The sequence below is a fragment of the Bremia lactucae genome, linkage group LG1 (assembly GCF_004359215.1).
Source record: "Bremia lactucae strain SF5 linkage group LG1, whole genome shotgun sequence".
Classification (NCBI taxonomy): domain Eukaryota; phylum Oomycota; class Peronosporomycetes; order Peronosporales; family Peronosporaceae; genus Bremia; species Bremia lactucae.
In genome coordinates, this window is record NC_090610.1 from 2,485,722 (window position 1) to 2,502,022 (window position 16,301).

Genomic DNA, 16,301 nt, shown 5'->3' on the forward strand with positions numbered 1-16,301 from the left:
GTCGATCGAGACCGAGAAACACTTATTCTTTGATTGTTTACTTGCTTCACAGCTCTGGTGTCACGTGATCGCGGTCGTTTCGCCACTCTTTGCCGCAAGGCCAGACTGGCTCGACATCGTTGGCGTCCGAGCTGCGCGTGCGAGACGAACGGGGGGGGCACACCGATGTCGTTCGCGACGCAGGGCACGTTCTTTGAGCTTCAACAATGCACGTGCTCTGGAGCAACCACAACCGTTGGTGTTCGGACGGACGAAAACCCTTGCCTGTGACTCCAGCACTCGCGGTGGTATTCACGACCTTCGCGGCATATGTAAGGTTCTAATTGAGCAGGATTTACGACATCACAGAGCAGCTTGGCCTTTGTCAGATACTGCGGTCAATGTGCTCGCACTCAACATTTGGCGACTACGTCAGTTTTCGACCGAATTCTATCCGTGTTCGCTCACGGACTCACCATTTCATCATATTAAAAGTCAGAGACGATATGTGCAATTTGTGGGGGTTTCTCCTCTATTTTAACCGCCTCAAGCCACAATAGCTCACTTCCCATTTTCCAGCTCCGAAACACCCGACACCAGGTGTCCGCACTGCCTTCTTCTCATGTGACTCTTTCGGCCAACTTGGACCAAGCCACGATCGCTCGCTTAACGCAAAGCTCCTCTCTGCGAACTGAATTGTCATTGACTGACTCTTTTGCCATCTTCCGAATGATCGAAATTTGAAAAACAATTGCATCTGTACGAAAGAATATTGCGATTCAGACGAAGATCGATCGCGGACGTGAAAGAGCATCAAAACCCACGTCTAGGGCAGTATCGACAGAAGGCAAGACATGCCTGGTACTAGATTTATTTAAACATTTGTGCTTCAAAACGGTGTTTTGGCAGTTGTCGACATTTAAAAAAAATACCGACGTCTGTCCAAAAGCACATGCAGCGTCGAAGGTAGACCGGATCCGGGGGGCATAAGCCCAGCGGAAAGCTTTGCAGAGAGCGCTGACGCGAATGATGGCAAGGACGAGGAAGCTGGTCGAGCTGATAAAGAGGTAGCAGCGGTTACCTCAGTGATCAACCACGATCGTGCTTAAGTGCTCCAAGCCGCGGGCCGTGATTGACGACGTTCACGGCGAGGACACCACGTCTAATCACAAGGACGACCGGAACAGCAACAGCAGTAACAGCGGTTAAGTTAGCGACAATGACGACAGCGACGACAATATATCAGCCGTTGCAGCAATGGGACCGACAATTGTAGCGACTCGGGCGATGGTAGCGTCAATAGAAACAGCAGAGAAAAAGGCTTAGACAGTAATGACAGCCAAGGTTGCCAGTCGCACACCGCGCACGGTGGGGTCAACGACCCTGCAGGCACTGGCAACGACACCTCCGGTAGTGACACTCATGGTGACGAGAGACTTAACACCGACTTGGATCGCACCAGCATGCTCAACGGTGACCATTACACAACACAAAAGAGCCAGTCCTCTTCCCAAGCTCAACAAACATCACTTAGCTCACTCTTTAAGGTTGCAACATAAACAACTAACATTTTTGGTTTTGCATTGCTTTGTCCCATGACAATTAAGCGTGAGGCACAGACTCTTAGCACCTTCCTCGACGATGAGGGAATGGTGCACTTTGAAAGTCACACTCTATCAGAGGATGAGGAGCAAGAGCGTCGCTCTTACACGCCTTCTCCTCCGGATGAACGTCGGGGGGCCCTGAATCCGTTCCGAGAACGTGGTGCCGCTGATGTCTTAACTGCATTGAGCAGGACACAGGACCCTGAGTCTAATATTATTAGAATCCGCTCGATGAATCGGAAGAGTGGGCGTTCCTCAAAGAGGAACAAGCTCATCGTCGAGCTGCAGAGATAGCAAAAGCTAAACCTGATAGTGAATACAAATCCACTCCGCTTAGTGTGGAAGAGCGTCGCAAAGAGATCGCGAGTTACAGCTTGGCCATCTGGATCTCCAGTCCCACGGCGAGGGTGCCGGAGGAGCTCGCTGCTCGCAACGCTCTTAATGAGCGATACCTTACGTCATAGGTAATCACTGGAAGTCAGTATCTGACGCGTCTGCGTGATCAAGCCCGTGGGGCTTCGGTGACCTCCTTGAGTGGAATTCCACTCGTTTTGTTTCCAAACGAAATAAGGAGTGAAAACGAATTTTCCTGGGTCCATCAGGCTCGCCGCCTCTGCAATATTTGAAATATTCGAGAGTCTGCGGATGTAGCTAATGTTCGTTTGGAACGAAAGCTTCGCTTCGATTTCGCCAAGCTTAAGGCCAAAGGCCAGTTACGTTCGGCATTTATACCACAAAACGAAGAAAGGCCTAGCCAATATTTCAGTGCTTCGGTTGACCGTACAACCAAGGATCGAAGCCGCACTGAGGCTTTAGATCCACCTAATCCCAAGTTTAGTGGTGGGAAGCGTCGTTTGACGCGAGTTGACCCTGAGCTTGGCGCTCAAAAACGTCAACGGCGTACGGGCAATCTTGCCGAAGAGGTACCTCGAACTCCCAAGAGTTTTCAGAAGAGGAGTTGTTTACCGAACAAGCTCTTCGAGCACATGGGTTCCGTCTAATAGAGCGGAACCTATGGATTTAAGCCTCGTTGAGGAAGGAGAAGAGGCTCTTCAAGCTGTGGATCAGCACAAGACCATCCGAAGATGTTATATGTGCGGAAGCACAAAATATTTACGTCCTGCCTGCCCTCTTCGAAATTCGCGTAAAGCTCGAAAGAGCTCCAACTCCGACCTATACCAGAGATCTGGTACGGTGCGGGAAAACGTCGATACCCAGTAGGTGCGGGTTGCCCTACTGGGGAAGACCTAGGTTCTGTTGAACCTCAAGGAGGTGAGAATGAACAGAACCTAGCCCCAATTAGCTCGGTGCTCAATGGCACGGAACGAGAGTACAAGCCGGTTTGCTAGTCGCTCAAGCGACTGTAAAGGGCTTTGATAAGTAGTGGTCAATTTTAATTGACTCAAGAGTGTCTTGCAATTATGCTCGACGCCTTTCCCTTGAAGGAAGTCAACAATACGTTGAGGCGCTTAGGGCGCATGAAGGTGATACAATCACTGTTCGCTTAGCGACTGGAACTCGTGTCACTATTCCCAACGTTCCATTGAACTTAGGTATTAAGTTTCTAGACTTTGACAGTATGGAACGTGTCTCGTCCTTGATTTGGATTCGAGATATGATCTCATCCTTGGTTTGGCCTGGTTAGAACACCATGAGCCAAGGATCGATTGGAGGTCTAAGACCTTAGGCGTCATACGCAATGCTCCTAGCAAAGTTTTGGAGAGTCATGAACCCACCTTTGCTAGGCAACAAAAGCGCTATTGGCGCGGATCATTGAATGAGTCTGTCAGTGTTTCAGACATTGGCATATCTGAGTTAATAAGCTCTAATGTTATAAACATTAATTCTGAGCCCGACTCAGCAGAAATAAGTGGAACGGCACGTACTCCGTCGAGTGACACTCGTTATAATAGCGATTCACAAAATGCTGAAAGCATGGTTGGCCTAAGGCCGAATCATCAAGGGTGCAATATCCCTGAGATACGTGGAGTGGCACGTTTAAGTCCACCGAGTATGGTCGGCCGAAGTGGCATCATACTGAGTGTCAGTAGTGACACTGTTGGCGGTTCGCCAGGACCTCAAGGGTGCAATATCCCTGAGATACGTGAAGTGGTACGTCTAAGTCCACGAGTGTGGTCGGCCGAGGTGGCACCATACTGAGTGTCAAGAGTGACACGATTGGCGGTTCGTCAGGGCATTTTGGGTCAAACCCTCCTAATGCACGTGAAGCGACACGTAAACGTTCGCTGGATAAGGAAGTTGAGTTACCTAACTCCTTGTCGGATGTCAAATTAGACACCATGTCTTGTATAGAACCAATACAGGCTGGAAAACCCAGGGACGTGAATGTCCCGGCCTCCAAGAGGCGTATTGTCTCTACTCCAAGACAGGATGGACACGAAGCGTGTATACCCTCACAAAGTGATATGAGTGAGCAATTACATACGCTTGTAAATGGTGTAACCGGTAACATTGAGGGTGGAGTTAGCCTTGCGGCAATCCTGTAAATGGTGTAACCGGTAACATTGAGGGGGAAGTTAGCCTTGCGACAATCCCTTCGTTACATGATCTGTTAGAGCTATACGAAATGTCTATTGATGAGTGCGGCCGAGCCTTAAAGGCTGGCGACTTATCTGAAATGGTGGTCATTCGACCAAAAATTGAGTTAAACTCATCGTCACTTCTAGACGAACCTGTCCTGGATGACACAAAAGCTGCACTTAATGCGCGAAATGGGTCATCGATCCTTAAAGATCCTACGGATCCCTTTTATTCCTTGACTAAGAAATTCCAAGATGTGGTATATAATAATCCACCATCTGTTTTACCTCCGGATAGAGGTGTTCCTCATGAAATTGACTTGGTTCCGGGACCAAATACTGTGTCACAAGACAATGGCCTTTACCAAGGGAGCAGTGTGATGTCATTGACGACTTCTTCCGTGCTAAGCACGAGGCTGGAAAGGTACGAGAGAGCAAATCGCCTCATTCGACACCGATATTTTGTGTCAAAAAGCCAAATGGTAAATGGCGCATTGCACATGCTTATAACAAGCTTAATGCTGCCACTATACCAGCACAAACCCCCATTTCTAAAAAGGATGTTCTTCAGAACAATATGGTTGGATGTACAATGTACAGTGCATTGGACTTAGTCGATGGTTACTACCAATTGCTCATGCGAGCTAGCGATATCCCGCTTACAGCGGTTAGCACCCCAAGCGGCATGTTATGGGAGTGGCTGGTTATGCCAGAAGGGCTTTCCAACGCCCCGGCAACAATTTCTTGTCTAGTGACGCAACTGTTTCGCCCTCATCGAGGTTATGCACAGACTTATTTCGATGAAATTTTTGTCCATAGTCGTGCGGAGAAGGGTCGGTCGGATATGGACAACCATTTAGACCATTTGCGAGCAGTGCTCGAGTGTATGCGCAAAAACAAATTGTATGCCAATGCATCCAAATGCATTATTGGCGCAGACGAAATTCCTTTTTTAGGATGCTTCATTGGAAAGCGAGGCCTTAGAGCGGATCCCGCTAAGGTAAAAGCCATAGTAGATTGGCTGGTTCCTAAAAACCAAAAGGATTTGCGTAAGTGGGTCTCGCCAATTATTTACACGAATATAGCGAAAATTACGCTGATATGGCTAGGCCATTATCTAATCTCCTTAAAAAGGATACAGAATGGTGCTGGACTAGCACCGAAAGTAATGCTTTCCGAGCAGTTAAGGATAGTCGTATCCATGCCCCGATTCTGGCACTGCCAAACCCAAATTGGCCTTTCAGTGTCGTCTGTGATGTATCAGATTTTGCCATTGGCAGTGCTCTGTTACAAACAGATGTTGATGGGCATGAATGTGTTATCGCGTTCGACTCTAGATAGCTTAAAGCTGCGGAAAAGAACTACCCAGTTCATGACAAAGAGTTACTTGCTATATAGTATGCTCTCGTCAAATTCAGAGTTCATCTCCTCGGCTCTAAGCCGTTTGTGATTTATACAGATCACGCGTCATTACGCACGGCGACTAAGTCGCCCCATCTCTCACAGAGAATGGCCCGATGGCTATCCTTTTTCGCGGAATACAACATCGAGGTGAAGTATAAGCCCAGCAAGCAAAACGCTTTGGCCGATGCGTTATCACGCAGGCCGGATTATGAGCTTTCTCATTTAACGACTATCTCGTCACCTATTCCTGAATTAATCCGTTCGGCTTACGCCAAGGATGAGCAGTGTGTAGCTCTGCTACGATCTTTTAAGAACTTGGATTCAGGTATTAAATTACCGGCACGTTTGCGTGCAAGGTTACATCGATTTTATATCGATAACAACATAACAACCTGTTGCTTTATTGTACAGACATCGCGGACCCTCCGCGTGTCGTTGTTCCCCATGATGAGGATTTGAAGTACCGAATCCTCTATGAGGCACACAGTACTGTCCTTGGTGGTCATCTCGGTAGAGAAAAGACCTACGGCTTTATTAGCTAGAGTTATTGGTAGCCCAAACTTTATAAATGGGTCAGCACATATGTCCGCACATGCGAAACTTGCCAACGGGTTAAATCCTCGGTGCATGCTGCTGCGCCACTGGCGAGCCTTTCCGTCCCCAAAAGTTTCTGGGAGTCGACGCTCTTTCTCCTCCAGCTTTGATTGAGAGTGACTTTCAAAGTCCACCATTCCCTCATCGTCGAGGAAGGTGCTAAGAGTCTGTGACTAACGCTTGATTGTCATGAGACAAAGGTATGATAAACACAACCGAACGGTTAGCTGTTTAGGTTCCAACCTCAAAGAGGAAATGAAGCGAATGTTGTCACTCGGTGTCAACAGTCTGATGGGGGAGGGTGTAATCGGGCACACATCGGTTGGAGAACCGTTGTTGTGGTACATTGACTTAATGTATAAATACCCTTCTATCTAATTTTAAAATATTTGCTACTCAAATCCCATTTATTATGGATTACAAATGTGGTCGCCGCTAGACATAAATCTGGCGGCCAAAATCTTTTTTTAATTAGCTACGGTAAGGTTTTCGATTTAGATAATTAAATCAAGTGCAGTTCCCCTTCTGATCTTAAAGTGTTAAGTGTCTTTCTAAGGCTTGCGCATTGATCTGTAAGAGGGGATAGAAGCCTTAAGGTATATCCTCTTAGGCACTAGTTGCCACTTGGTTCTACGAACCCCTGAATCCCTTGAACTAGGATTCCTTAAGCTTTAATAGCTTGTACGACTCCCTGAATTGTTAAATTCATTAGTATAATAAAACTTAGTTGACTCTCTGAGTGTAAAAGTCTTCCTCTGACTTTAGGAGCGAGGTAGCTCCGCTACAAAGTGGGAATAGTGCCCGAGAGTATATACCTCTTAAAGGTTTCTTTCTCTCACAGATCAATGCGCAAGCCTTATAAAGGCACGAGACACTTTAAGATCAAAAGGGAACTGAAATTTATTTAATTTTATAAATTTAAAAACCTTACCGTAGCTAAATTAAAATAGATTTCGGCCGCCAGGTTTATATCTGGCGGCTACCACAGCTGTCACCTATAATAATGGGATTTTAGTGATTACCTATTGTAAATAAAATAAAAGGGTATGTTACCCATAAAGTACAACAACAACGGTTTACCAACCGAAGTGTACCCTCCTCCATCAGACTGTTGACACCTAGTGACATCATTCGCTTCATTTCCTCTTGAAGGTTTGGAATATAAATACCTAACCGTTTGGTTGGGTTTTGCATTTCTTGGTCTGATGACAACTAAGCGTGAGTCACAGACTCGTAGCACCTTCCTCGCGACGATGCAGAGATGCTGAAATTTGAAATCCATCCTCCATTGGAGGATGAGGGAAAAGAGCGTCGCTTCTGCACGCCCCCTCGTGGGGACGAATCTCGGCGGACCCCCAATCTGTTCCCAAAACGTGGTGCCGCAGATGACTTAGCTGCATTGCGCAGGACACCGCACCCTGAGTCCAATATAATCAAAAGCCCGCTTGATGAAGAGCAAGAGCAGGCAATTCTCATAGAGGAACAAGCTCGTCGTCAAGCTGCAGAACTCTGCGAAACCAAAAGCTCACAGTGAATATCGATTCACTCAACTTAGTATGGAAGAGCGTTTAAAGAGGTTACGGGTCGCAGCTTGGTCATCTGGACCTCCAGACCCAAGGCGAGGACGCCGGAGGAGCTCGCTGCTCGCGACGCTCTTCATGAGCGATACCTTACGCCCAAGGCAATGACGCGAGGTCAGTATCGGACGCGTTTGCGTGATCAGGCCAGTGCGGCTTCAATAAGGAAAATTCCGATCGTTTTGTTTCCAAACAATCAAAAATCAAAAAGCGAAAACGACGCTTCGTTTGAGAACTGGGTCTATCAGGCCTGCTGCCTCCATAACATTTGGTCGATAAGTGAGTCTGTGTATGTGGCCGATGTTCGTTTAGAACGGAAGCTTCGCTTCGATTTCGCCAAGGTTAAGGACAAAGGCCAATTGATGAAATAGGCACAAAGAAGGTGCTTATGGCGACGTTTCAAGTTACGCGTAGAGAAGGTGCGCAATGCGACTTTTCAAGATACAAACAAAGAAGGTACAGTGAGCGCAAATTAAGGGCTCATTACTCACCTAGGTTACACTGTCGCATGCTCTATAACGTGTCAGATACTAATTGACTCTTATAACGACGTAATTTAGGACAGGCTTAGTAGTGATGCACAAGTAGGATTAAGATATTACATATTAGTTTCCCATTTTCTACTTCGTCAATAAGCTTCCTACATCTCCACCAATTTAACAGGTTATGAGCCCAACTACCAACTCACCTGCATGTGATGTCGAGCTTCCGGTAGATTCTAGTCACGAAAGGGCTGGTCGGAATCGGCAACAATCATACCGCCTCCCCTGTGCCGATTCAACGATCACCACCCCTGGTAAATTACAGGACCCCGGATGCCAGACAACGAAAGTTGGCTATTCGAAAATTCGATGGGACCGAAGTATATGCTGGTCTGAGATCAGTTTCTTTATAGGGGGAAAAACGTTTTGGAGACAGGTTGGCATGGCCCAAGAATCATGTGGATTTCTTTGGACTGAAAGTGTCAAAACTGACGATTTTGGACAATATCTTACGAGCATTGCCGAAAGATACTTCAGCAAACAAGTGTATTCATGGTGGCAAGTTTAACCAACTCTAAATACGTGATGCAGAGGATGCATGACACGTTCAAGACACTGCTCAAGCAATTAAACTCTTTACTAACAAAAAAGAGGCAAGGCGATCTTGGCCTGAGCATTTTCTATACTTGGTGACTGTGAGCAATGCAGCAGGGGGCGGGGAGCAACAAGTACTGAACAAAATTGTCAGATACGCCTCCCCTGATTTGGCTCCAATCTTAATGGCTAAGTAATCAACTCAGAGAACCGATTTTTTGGGTTTTGACGGTGATGGCTCAAGGTCGTGAGAAACAAATCACACTTACCGAGGTAAACCTGGCTTCCGAGCTTTCAAGAAACATTATTTCGTATGGAAAGATCGAGTGCAAGGGTTTTGGTCTTTGGTATATCGGTAATTCTCGCACCTTGACACGAAGGTCAGATGGAATGGTGATATTCGACATTGACATGAAACAGAATGTGCTTTACGTGCAAGTGGTGGAGACTGAAAAAAAACTTTAAATCCTCAGGATAAGTGATAACCGTGGTGCTTGTTGAAGGATCAAAGTCACCCAAAACCGACATCCAAAGTGGTACATTGTATCATTTTCACCAAAAGTTGGGTCATCTTTCGTATGAAACCATTGAACGGATGGCAAAGGAACCAGACTCCGGAATTGTGATTACGAGCTTCTCAAGACCAACATGTATTTCGTGTGCTCAAGGGAAGCAGACCAAAAACGCTCTGTCAAAAAAGGACACAGGTATCAACTCCCCAATCGATCGAATTGGGGGGGGGGTAGTGTGTTCAGATTTAAAGGGTCCTATGACGCCTAAGGACAGACTTGGAAACAGGTACCTAGTCAACTTTATCGATCACAATCCAAATTATTGCAGGGTGTTCTTGGCACCAACAAAGGACAAGGCAGCAAAAAGTTTGAACATTTCTTAGCGTTTTTCGAAAGGAGATTTGGATATAAGATTCACATATTGCGTACAGATGGGGGTAGCGAATACGTAAATGTGAATTTATTTTGCAAACCCATTGGAGTAGCTCGTCAAGTCAGCGAAGCTCGCAATCAAGCTTCGAATGGCAAAGCAGAGCGTATGCACAGGACGATTATAAACATGGCAAGTCAATAATATTCGCTAGTCGGTTACCTTTATCATTTTGGGGGGGATGCCGTAGAATACGCCGCCCACACTTTAAATCGTAGTCGTACGAGTGCAAATGCAAAACGGGCGTCACCAATCGAAGTGCTAACAAATCAAGTGCCAGATTTACGGGAAATTGAAGCTTTCGGTTCTGTGTGTACCGTGTATCGAAACCCAGGCAAAAATTCACTTGCACAACGATCTCAGGTAGGGATGATCATTGGAAGAAGTGATGAAGTCAAGGGTTTCAATGTTTTCATGCAGAAACCCAATAAGGTCACGGTTACGCAACACGTGCAAAATATTGAAACTTTGAGCACGGATCAGAATAATCAACTTCAAAAAACATTGACTTTTGAAGATCAAGGAGAAGAAGTATCCCATTCGAAACTTAAGATCAAGACAGGTGTTAAAAAGACTAAGACCTGATAAAGGGATGCGCATCAGACCAGAAGTAAAGCCAGGTCAAATGAAGTAATACAGGCTCGGGAGGAGGCAACGAGACCTGCGGAAGTCGTTGCTTATGTCTATGAAAGGGACCCTAAGCATTGTTGTGAAGCTATGAAAATTTTGAAATGCGAAGGGTGGAAGATAGCAATGACTGAAGATTTAAAGGCATTATAAGATAATGTGGTGTAGGTATTAATTAAGCGACCGCCCCAAAGTAACACCTTACACACTAAATGGGTGTACAAGAAGAAGACGGATTCGAATGGAGATATCGAACGATTCAAGGCCAGGCTTGTGGCATGTGGTAACGAGTAGGTATATGGAATTGATTATGAATTCACTTTTGCTGCTATTATGGATATGTCAACAGTTAAAGTGTTGCTGGCATTGGCGGCCACTTGGGGAGTCCCAGCCAAGCATGGAGATATTCCAAATGCCTACGTTAAGGCAGATACAGAGCCATGATTGAAGATATACCTTCGTGTACCGCAGTCGATGGAATTGGGTACTGAAATTTGAAAAAATTTGGGCGTCAAAGATAAACAAGAAGTTGTATTGGAATTACGAAAAAGTTTGTACGCTCAACGGCTGTAGAAGATCTTTTCACTGGATTGAAGAGTTTATCCATCAAAGATCTGGGTCAAGTTAGCAAGTTTCTCGAAATGCGAGTGAAACTCGAAGATGCTCAAGGTTATATCCTAGATCAGGAGGAGACTTTCACGGAATTTTGCGTGAGCATGGAATGCTAGAAGCAAACCCCACGCGTGCACAAAGTGGCTCCGACTGCTACGAAGTGGCAACAAGTGATGTCATCTTTTTCGAAAACTCACCGAAGGATGGGGGACCCTCAATTAAGGATTTTCATTCACTTGTTAGATCTTTATTGTGGATATCGAGGTGCACTAGACCTGATATAGCTTTCGCGGTTCACAGGCTACGAGACAAACACACAAGCCAAGACTACAAGACTGGAAGCTTGCAAAAAGGATTGCCAGGTACCTAAAAGGAACCAAGGCTCTAAAGCTAGAAATGAAGCTGAATCAAGAGAAGTACACCGGCATATGTTTGGAGTCGTACAGTGACGCTGACTTTGCAGCTGACAAACAAGATCGCAATTCGCTTACCGGAGGCATTATACTCCTCAACGGTGTGGCTATTGGTTGAATATCCAAAAAAACAAGGAGGGGTTACTTTATCAACAATGGAAGCCGAGTTTGTAGCAGATTCGGAAGTCGCAAGGGACCTATTGGGCGTACGTGAAATGCTTATGGAAATTGGTTTGAAGCCGGCCTTACCTATGGTTATGCACGTGGACAACCAAGCAGCTATAAGTCAACGTACGGGTGAAGAATCGTCGACAAAAGCCAAGCACATCAATGTGCGAATCAAGTTTTTGTGCGATTATGCCAAAAAAGGGGAAATTTCAGCTGGTTATGTGAAGACCGAACTAATGCTAGGTGATTTACTCAGTAAGGCGTTAGATACGCGCAAGATTCAAGAATTGCGGAAGTTAATGCATATCAACTAAGTGCTAGGGGTGAGCATATGACAGGGAAGGAGTATTGAAATATGCACGAAGAAGGTGCATAGGGCGACGTTTCAAGTTACGCGTAGAGAAGGTGCGTAATGCGACTTTTCAAGATACAAGCAAAGAAGGTACAGTGAGCGCAAATTAAGGGCTCATTACTCACCTAGGTTACACTGTCGCATGCTCTATAACGTGTCAGATACAAATTGCCACAGGCTTACCGTGTTGGCAAAACACGCGATTAATGAACAGCCATGCTGTACCTTTACCATCAATGGTATCCGCCACAGCCGCTAAATGATCCATTTTGCTCAATCGGTCAATAATGGCTACGATGCCCATGTTACCGGCCGAATCTTTGGTAGGCCGAAAAAAATCCATACGTATAGACTCCCAACACCCTGTGGGTGACTAAAAACCATGCCCGGGAGCGAGATCGATAGCGTAATAGATCTGACAGACGGTTTATTAGATTCTAATGAGAGATAGCAACATTCATTTCGCTGCGGTCAGCCTCCAAGCGTGATGCTTAGGAAGGTTTATTCGTGTCACAAGGCCTTAAGAACTCTCCAGCTTCGTTCAATCGTCCGCTTCGCAATTTCGATGACATATTTGTTCACAGCCGCGCTGAGCATCAGCTCAGCGCTACGAAGGTGCACCTGGACATTTAAAGCGAGTGTTTCAGGTGATTCGCACAAATAAATTGTATGCAAACTTAAAAAAAATGTGTCTTCTGTGCTCCCGAGATTCCAGTACTCGGTTCCTACGTCAGCGAGGAAGGTGTCCGCGCTGATCCTGAGACGTTTTATTGATATGTCTCTCGCCAACACCAGGGAACTCGACTGATCTACGACGATAGTTCGGCCTGGTGAATTACCTGCACAAATATACAAAAATATAAGCTGTGCTAATTTAGCCATTACCATCATTGCTCAAGAAGGACGCCGTCTGGTTTTGAAACGCAGAACATCAAGTGGCCTTCGACTCCGTGAAGGAGAGCTTGCCTGAAGCACCGGTATTGGTATTGATGCTTTCTGATGACACAAAGCCTTTCCACGAGCCTTGTACTTTTCGATGGAGCCATCTGCTTTGATGTCGTGTGTGACGCGAGCAGTTTTGCGATAGGATGTGCTCGCATAAAATTCGATGACGAGGGCCTGGAGCGATTCGTGAGCTTCTCACGACAAAACCTGCTGAGAAGAATTATCGCCTCCCTGGTAAGGAGCGCCTTCGATTCCCCACGTTTTCTCATCCCTCCTGATGGCGATCTACTCACTTATTCATGACTTCCACGACAACCCAACTGGTGGCCATTTGGGTCGCGAAAAGACATTCGCGGCCATATCTCTCGTGTTTTTCTGGCCGCGAATGCATAAGTACATTGAAAAATAAGTTCGTTCTTTTGGGACTTGCCAGCGCGTAAAGTCTGCGCCGTACTCAAAAGCGCCATTGCGAACGCTCCCGATTACTAAGGAATCCAGGCGTTCAGTCAGCATGGATTTTATCTTTGGCCTTCTGCTCGATAAATACAAACGTATAATCGTCATAGTCCTTGTGGACCGATTTAGCAAAATGATGCATTTTGTTCCGGTCTTCGCTCATGTTTCGGCGCAGACAACAGCGGAGATCCTCGTCGATTTAATCTTTAGACATCATGGATTACAATAGTCCATCATCCTAAATTGTATGGGCAATTGGAGCGTGCTTGAAGATGTCTCGCAGTTATGTGACATCGTTCTCGTCGTGAACTTCCTTTCTTTTCCTTGCAGAATTCGCCATTAACAATGCCGTGCATGCGTCGACCGGATTGACGCCTTTTTGTCAGCAACGCGAGGAATTTTTCCCGTTCCGGCGCTTCTGGCTCTATCAGCTTCGAGTACCCGGTCTTCAAGCTTGGTGGGGGGAGGACGGGGTATTTTTCGATGGCATTGCGCCGATACATTTGATGATTGATTATGCTGAAGCCAAGGCTGCTACCGATACACCCTGTGACGGTTGCACGTGCCTGTGGTCTGAGTGAACCTCACGGGGTTCAAATATCCTAAAAATTATTGTGAGGCGATGACAGATCCGATGGCTGGGCAGTAGAGACAAGCTATGCGTACTGATATTGAGGAACTGGAGAGAAACGATACTTGGAAGGTTATTATCAAACCATGGGACGCTAAGTTGCTGCACAGTAAATGGGTGTATAAGCCAAAGCTACAGTATCGAAAGGTACAAGGCTCGGCTGATGGTGCGTAGCGTCGAACAATTACTTGGTGTCGATTACACGTCCACTTTCTCAGCAGTAATGGAAATGATTTCGGGCAAGGTGATTCTCGCAGTTTCAAGAATCTGGCGTGTACCAGCACGACACGGCGACCTGCCAAGTGCGTACGTTAAAGTCGACAAAGAAGACGGTTTGAATATATTGCTACATATTTCGCAGGGAATGGAGTTTGAAGATAAGCAATGATATAATTCGGCCTAAAAAAACAAGACAACTCGCGTTGCGGTTAAAGAAAGGTTTGCATGGACTAAAAAAGTCGGGAAGACTGTGGAACCTCATGCTCCACGACAGATCAATGACACTTCATTTTAGCAGTGCTATACGTACAGCTGCTTCTATGTTAAGGATGGAGAGGATGTGTAGCAGAGCTACCTCGAATCTAAGGTCAGAGGAAGACTTTCAGACTCAGAAAGTCACTTAGTTCTATTAAACTATTGATTTTAACAACTCAGGGAGTCCTACAAGCTATTAAAGCTTAAGGAATCCTAGTTCAAGGGATTCAGGGGTTCGTAGAACCAAGTGGCAACTAGTGCCCAAGAGGATATACCTTAGAAAGGCTTCTATCTCTTACAGATCAATGCGCAAGCCTTAGAAAGGTACTAAACGCTTTAAGATCAAAAGGGGAACTGCACTTAATTTAATATTTGAATCTGAAAACCTTACCCTAGCTAAATTTTAACGTTGATTTTGGCCGCCAGATTTATATCTGGCGGCGACCACATTTGTTACCCCTAATAAATGGGATTTAAGTAACTAATTATTTTAAAATTAGATAAAACGGTATTTTACCCATAAAGTCAATCTACAACAACAACGGTTCTCCAACCGATGTGTGCCCGATTACACCCTCCCCATCAGACTGTTGACACCGAGTGACAACATTCGCTTAATTTCCTCTTTGAGGTTGGAACCTAAACAGCTAACCGTTCGGGTGTGTTTTTCATTCCTTTGTCTCATGACAACCAAGCGTGAGTCACAGACTCTTAGAACCTTCCTCGACGATGAGGGAATGGTGGACTTTGAAAGTCACTCTAATTCAGAGGAGGAGGAGAAAGAATGTCGTTCGCTCACGCCTTCTCCTCCGGATGAACGTCGGCGGGCCCCGAATCCGTTCCCAGAACGTGGCGCCGCTGATGTCTTAACTGCATTGAGCAGGACACGGGACCATGAGTCTAACATCATTACGAATCCGCTCGATGAAGAGCAAGAGCAGATAATTCTCATAGAGGAAAGAGCTCGTCGTCGAGCTGCCGAGATAGCGAAAGCTAAGGCTCATAGTGAATATATATTCACTCCACTTAGTGCGGACGAGCGTCTCAAAGAGATAGCGGGTCATAGCTTGGCCATCTGGATCTCTGGTGACCCGGCGAGTTGACCCTAAGCTTGGCGCTCAAATACGTCAACGGCGTACGGGCAATCTTGCCGAAGAAGTACCTCGAACTCCCAAGAGCTTTCAGAAGAGGGGTACCCTAGCCACTTCACCAGATACTGGTATTGACCCTCACCACAACGTCGCTTTGAAAGTTTCCCCACATGAAACTGAAGTTTCTTCCGCGCATCAAGCAGCGCGGGAGGGGGCCGAAATTTCGTCGGAAGCATTTGATGCTCTACAGCGCGAGGTGCAACTTCTTCGTGAGGTCCTTGCTCGGATTGAGAGCTCTTTTGACGCGGGTCGGGGACCGTCGTTCGACGCTGGAGCGTCAGCATCCTCGTATAGAGGGCCAGTTGGATATCCTGGTGAGGATGCAGCAATCTGCGGCACGACCGCCTGTCTCGGCGCAAGCGCCTTCAAGTCCACGTGGGAAGGGTCCCGATATGGCTTAAGCAAGCCAACGTAAAACACTGGGTGTGTACGCATCTTGCTAGGAAGCTTTAGCGTATAAGCTAGGCCCATCTTGTCCACGACCGTAAATGGTCCAATAAAGCGCGGGCGCAGTTTGGTCTTGAAGACCGTGGAAACCAAGTTGGTAGGTAGATTTTTAGCGTTTAGTAAAACTCAGTCTCCGACCATATAAGAATTAATACAGCTTCTGCCTTTGGCATCTGCTTGTTCTTTTTGTTTGTCTTGGCTATCAGCCATCGTATCCCTTACATGTCTTAAGACACTAAATCGCGTCGCGAGAAACTCGCTTACTTGTTTCCGAACGGTAACAGGGCTGATATCAGCAAGCCTATCGGC